Here is a 5,779-nt window from a genome sequence, read left to right as displayed (position 1 = left end):
GGTCTCCGTGCCTGATATCTGTGGTGGCAGTGGTTGTTGAAGGCAGTCTCATTTGAAGTACCCAGCAGCATTACAATTCCAGCACCTCCTTGGATTATCCCTTGGGTGGGATCAGCCATAAGGCTGGACATAGGGATCGGACAGCAGGGACTGGATTTGTGCCAAAGACCTACAGCCCTCTCCACACCAACAGCCACCTCCCTGATGGTGGCCTCTTCCTGGTCGTAGGACTCCCGCCTTTCTCCGTGATCTGGATGGGGTGGGGTGTGTGCCAAAGGAGGACAACTGGGGTTTGACACTGTTCAGCCTCCTCAGCTCCATCCAGATGGTTCCATCCCTCACTGCCTTGGCTTGGCGCCCCCTTAGCTGTGTCCCTGGTCGATCTGAAAGAAGAATCCAGGGAGAAGACGCAGCTGAACAATTTCACCAGCTCCTGGGATAGGGAGACCAGCTCCTCTGCCTTGTCTTGCTTACACTCATAACACTTCTGTAGTAACTGTGAAAGCAACTGCTGTCCCCAAAAACCTGTTCCCCAGCCCCACATGGATCCACTGCAAACTCCTTTGAGCATCTAACCCTCTTCCCAGTGTTACAGGGCTTCCCCCATCACAGACACCACCTGCTTGCTCTCATTGAGGTGTCTGGACACAATGACCAACTGTGCATCCTTGACCCAGTTTCAGCTGTTGCCTTGTTGGATGCCCCTGGCCCCCACCTTGTATCTGGCCAGCAGGTAGACTATCCCAGCAGGGAACACCATGTTCTTCCTTCCAATAGTGAAGGGGATGTCGAAGGGTCATGAGGACTCGAAACGTCAACTCTTTTCTTCTCCGCCGATGCTGCCAGACCTGCTGAGTTTTTCCAGGTGATTCTGTTTTTGTTTTGGGGACACCGCCTGGTTTCAGTTTCATCCACCAGCACCCCCAAAGATACTGGAGCAGTTTTGGCTCCAGTTTCAAATCTTCCACCATCTGCTCCATCCTGGCCCAGGTGACTTCCCACCTTGTCTGCCTGTGCTCTGGAATATAGTGTGTGATTCAAGCAGCATCTCCTTTAGCCAGTACCACTATCATTAACACCCCTTTGTTCAGTACATCTCTGGCAATCTACTTTCTACCCTTAATGTCCCCATTAGCACATTTCTTTGCTAATATCATCACCTCTTTGTCCATGATATCTTTTGGCTATCTCCCCCTATCACTGACCCTCTATCCAGCTTCACCTGTCCCATCCCCTCTTAATCAGCTTATATTTCATCACATTCCTACCTCCTTTAGCTCTGAAGAAGAGTCATACAGACTTGAAACATTATCTCTGTCTCTCTCTCTCTACAGATGCTATCAGACCTGCTGAGTTTCTCCAGCATTTGTTGCTGTTGGTTTCATGGTCATCATCAGAGATTTAATTCCAGATTTTTATTAGATTCCAATTCCACCATCTGCTGTGGGGGGATTCAAACCCAGGTCCCCAGAGCATTACCCTGGGTCATTGGCCAAGTGACAATACCACTATGCCACCAGCTCCCCTGGAAATGTAAAATTACAATGTGATAGTGATAGATTAAGGGAATGAGCAAAACTGTTGCAAATGGATTTGAAAACATCATTAACCTCTGAGCTATAAAAAGACAGAAAAAGGCTATGGGGAAAGGACAGGTAAGTGAAATCAATAATGGGAAATAAGGAAATGGCGGAAACATTAAACAGATTTGTCTTCACCAAAAAATACACAAATAACAACTCAGAAATAATTGTGAATGAAGAGGTGAAAGGGGGGAGGAGCTTAAAACAATTCCAATCACCAGGGAAAGAGGACTAAGGAAAGTGTTAGAACAAAAGACTGACAAGTCCTGGTGGACTTCATTCAAGAGCCTTGAAAGGATTGGCTGCAGAGCTTGCAGATGCAATGGCTTGTATTTTCCAAAATTCCCTAGATTCTGGAAAGGTCCCATCAGATTGAAACATAGTGAAGTAATTCCTCTATTCAAGATGGGCGAGAGACAGAAAACAGGAAACGACAGGTCAGTTATCCTTACATCTGTCACAGGGAAGGTGCTAGAATCAATTATTAAGGAGGCTATAGCAGGGCACTTAGAAAATGTTAATGAAATCAGGCAGCATCAACATAGTTTTGTGAAAGGAAAATCTAATTTATTGGAGTTGTTTGACATGGTGTACTTGGATTTCCAGAAGGCATTTGACAAGACGCCACATCAAACATTACTGCATAAAATGAGAGCTCATGGTGTAGGTATTATGACACAGCCAAAGGTAAATGCTAATCCAAATCCAAGTTGATTATATGTAACGATAAAGCTGTGCTTCCTTGGGGAACATCTGTAACGATAAAGCTGTGCTTCCTTGGGGAACATCTGTAACGATAAAGCTGTGCTTCCTTGGGGAACATCTGTAACGATAAAGCTGTGCTTCCTTGGGGAACATCTGTAACGATAAAGCTGTGCTTCCTTGGGGAACATCTGTAACGATAAAGCTGTGCTTCCTTGGGGAACATCTGTAACGATAAAGCTGTGCTTCCTTGGGGAACATCTGTAACGATAAAGCTGTGCTTCCTTGGGGAACATCTGTAACGATAAAGCTGTGCTTCCTTGGGGAACATCTGTAACGATAAAGCTGTGCTTCCTTGGGGAACATCTGTCTACCATCCTCAGCCCAGCCCAAAAATAACCATTTACCACCACTCATGGTTTTTTGCCCATGAGCCAATTTTTAAATCCAATTTGACACCAGCCCTCCTGTCCCTTGAGCCTCAGTTTTGTAAAGCAGCCTTTTGTATGGCACTTTGAAATTACTTTTTTGGATATCAGTGACTAAACTAATGGAGAGTGGGTGTTAACTATGTGGACAGCCAGAAGGCTTTCAGTAAAGTCCATCACAAGAGGCTTGAACTCAAGTTGAAGCTCATGAAATTAAAGGAATATGATGGGCCTAGTTCAGAGAGTGACAGGAGACTGAGAGTAGGGACAATTGGCATTACCCTAACTGGCAGAATGTGACTAGTGGCACCCCACAAAGATCTAAATTGGCACCTCAACGATCCACTACATTGATGAGTGAATTATACGATGGGATAGATAGCCAAATATCCAAATTTGCTGATGATTGAAATGTGGATGACATTGAAAATGGTGTCGATGGAAATGTAAAATTACAATGTGATAGTGATAGATTAAGGGAATGAGCAAAACTGGGAAACTTGAAAACACTGTCCCATTGATCCACTTTTGCAACTTTTATGTTTCGAGATGCAGACTTTGAATTCAGTAGTAGTAAGACCACCCAGTCTCAAGAGGTTTTTATAACACTAAATTAAACATTTATTAATGCAAAGAAAATTGTAAACACACACATATGTACATACAATTACTGCTATAATAACTGCATAAATCACCTAATTAATCTGACTCTCAGTTAGACCTCCGGGAAGGCAACAGTAAAGCTCATAGATTTAAAGAAACCCTGGGTAAAGCACATTTGACCTTACATATTCAAATGAGGTTTGTTGCAGACACAGTTGGAGGTTTACAGGCTGGTTAGATCTTAAATGTCTCTGACCTACACACACAAACTCTGTTTATACCCAGCTTATCCTTTGAATGTAACTTTCCCGTTGTGTTACCAGGTTTTTTAATTTTACCTGAATGAACAATAAACCCTTTCATTCCACCAATTTTATTAGTAAGCTGAAAAAAATAGACACATTACTTGGCATCTTCTAGTTAGGTGCAAGATTTCACCCCTTCTTTTGAATGGTTTATTCAAAAATGCAAATTGCCATCTCGACACCCATGTTTCTAAACTTCCCCATCTTTATCTAATTATCATTTGAAACCTCATTACTTCAATGCATCAAAGCTCCCAGATATTAATCAAATTAAGACACGCACACATACATAGACACCACTAAACTCTATTTAAAAAAATAGTTTCCAACAACATTATAGACATTAATCTCTTCATGACAGGTAATGTATTAGAGTGGTTAGAGGATTGCTTAGCCAACAGGGAACACAGAGTACGGATAAATGGGTCATTTTCAGATTGATGAGTTGTAATCAGTAGTTTTTAAGTTCATTCATGGGATGTGGGCATTACTCATTAGGCCAGCATTTATTGCCCATCCCTAATTGCCCTTGAGAAGGTGACGGTGAGCTGCCTTCTTGAGCTGCTGTAATCCATCTGGTGTAGGTACACCCACAGTGCTGTTAGGGAGAGAGTTCCAGGATTTTGTCCATGTGGTGTAGGTACACCCACAGTGCTGTTAGGGACGGAGTTCCAGGATTTTGTCCATGTGGTGTAGGTACACCCACAGTGCTGTTAGGGAGAGAGTTCCAGGATTGAGTTCCAGGATTTTGTCCGTGTGGTGTAGGTACACCCACAGTGATGTTAGGGAGGGAGTTCCAGGATTTTGTCCGTGTGGTGTAGCTACACCCACAGCGCTGTTAGGGAGGGAGTTCCAGGATTTTGTCCGTGTGGTGTAGGTACAACCACAGTGCTGTTAGGGAGGGAGTTCCAGGATTTTGTCCATGAGGTGTAGGTACACCCATGGCGCTGTAAGGGAGGGAGTTCTAGGATTTTGTCCATGTGGTGTAGGTACACCCACAGTGCTGTTAGTGCTCAGGCCTCAACTAATTACAATCTATAGCAACAACTTGGATGAGAGGACTGAACATATAATTGCTAAATTTGCTGATGACACAAAGATAGTACAGATACTGCAAAAGGATATAGATAAGTTGTGACTGGGCATTAAATTGTCAGATGGAGTATAATGTGTGAAAATGTGAACCTGGCGACTTTGGCAGGAAGAATAGAAAAGCAGCAAATTATTTAAATGGAGAGCGACTTCAGAATCAGCAGTACAGAGGGATCTGGGTGTCTTGGTACATGAATCACACAAAGTTAGTCTGCAGGGCAGCATGTGAATAGGGAGGTAAATGGAATGTTGGTGTTTCTTGAAGGGGAATGGAATTTAAAAGCAGGGATCTTCTGCTACAGTTTTATAGGGTGTTGGTGAGACTGCATCTGGAATACTGGGCACAGCTTTGGTCTCCTTATTTAAGAAAAGATGTAAATGTGTTTGAAGCAGTTCAGAGAAGGTTCAGCCAGCTCATACCTGGAGTGGGAGGGTTACCTTACAGGGAGAGGTTGGATTGGCTGCACCTGTGTCCATTGGAGTTCAGAAGAATGAGAAGTGACCTTATTGAAACCTTTAAGATCCTGAGGGGTTTTGACAGGGTGGATGTGGAGAGAATGTTTCCTCTTGTGGGAGAGACTAGAACTGAGAGGCTCATCAGTCTGTGGAATTGTCTTCCCCAGAGGCTGCTGGAGGCTGAGTCAATGAATAATTTTAAAGCTGAGTTAGATAGATTCTTAAAAACAAAAAAACTGCGGATGCTGGAAATCCAAAACAAAAACAGAATTACCTGGAAAAACTCAGCAGGTCTGGCAGCATCGGCGGAGAAGAAAAGAGTTGACGTTTCGAGTCCTCATGACCCTTCGACAGAACTTGAGTTCGAGTCCAGGAAAGAGCTGAAATATTTCAGCTCTTTCCTGGACTCGAACTCAAGTTCTGTCGAAGGGTCATGAGGACTCGAAACGTCAACTCTTTTCTTCTCCGCCGATGCTGCCAGACCTGCTGAGTTTTTCCAGGTAATTCTGTTTTTGTTTTAGATAGATTCTTGACTGACAAGGGAGTTAAATTGTAAAGGGGTTAGATAGGAACGTAGAGGCTACATTCAGATCAGTCATGATCATATCAA

Source organism: Carcharodon carcharias (assembly GCF_017639515.1).
Source record: "Carcharodon carcharias isolate sCarCar2 chromosome 19 unlocalized genomic scaffold, sCarCar2.pri SUPER_19_unloc_4, whole genome shotgun sequence".
In the NCBI taxonomy this organism is placed as follows: Eukaryota; Metazoa; Chordata; class Chondrichthyes; order Lamniformes; family Lamnidae; genus Carcharodon; species Carcharodon carcharias.
The sequence above is the reverse complement of the archived record's forward strand: the minus strand, read 5'-3'. Positions refer to the sequence as shown.